Here is a 304-nt window from a genome sequence, read left to right as displayed (position 1 = left end):
AAAAAAAAAAAAAAAAAAAAAAAAAAAAAAAAAAAAAAAAAAAGAAATACTGTCCAAACTTTATTAAGGTGTTCATGTTAACACTTAAGGTTTCAGATTTTCTTTTCTTTTTTTTTTTTTTGAGACGGAGTCTTGCTCTGTCGCCCAGGCTGGAGTGCAGTGGCCGGATCTCAGCTCACTGCAAGCTCCGCCTCCCGGGTTCACGCCATTCTCCTGCCTCAGCCTCCCGAGTAGCTGGGACTACAGGCGCCCGCCACCTCGCCCGGCTAGTTTTTTGTATTTTTTAGTAGAGACGGGGTTTCAC

Source organism: Theropithecus gelada, chromosome 1 (assembly GCF_003255815.1).
Source record: "Theropithecus gelada isolate Dixy chromosome 1, Tgel_1.0, whole genome shotgun sequence".
NCBI classification, from domain to species: Eukaryota; Metazoa; Chordata; class Mammalia; order Primates; family Cercopithecidae; genus Theropithecus; species Theropithecus gelada.
This window is presented reverse-complemented; position numbering follows the sequence as displayed.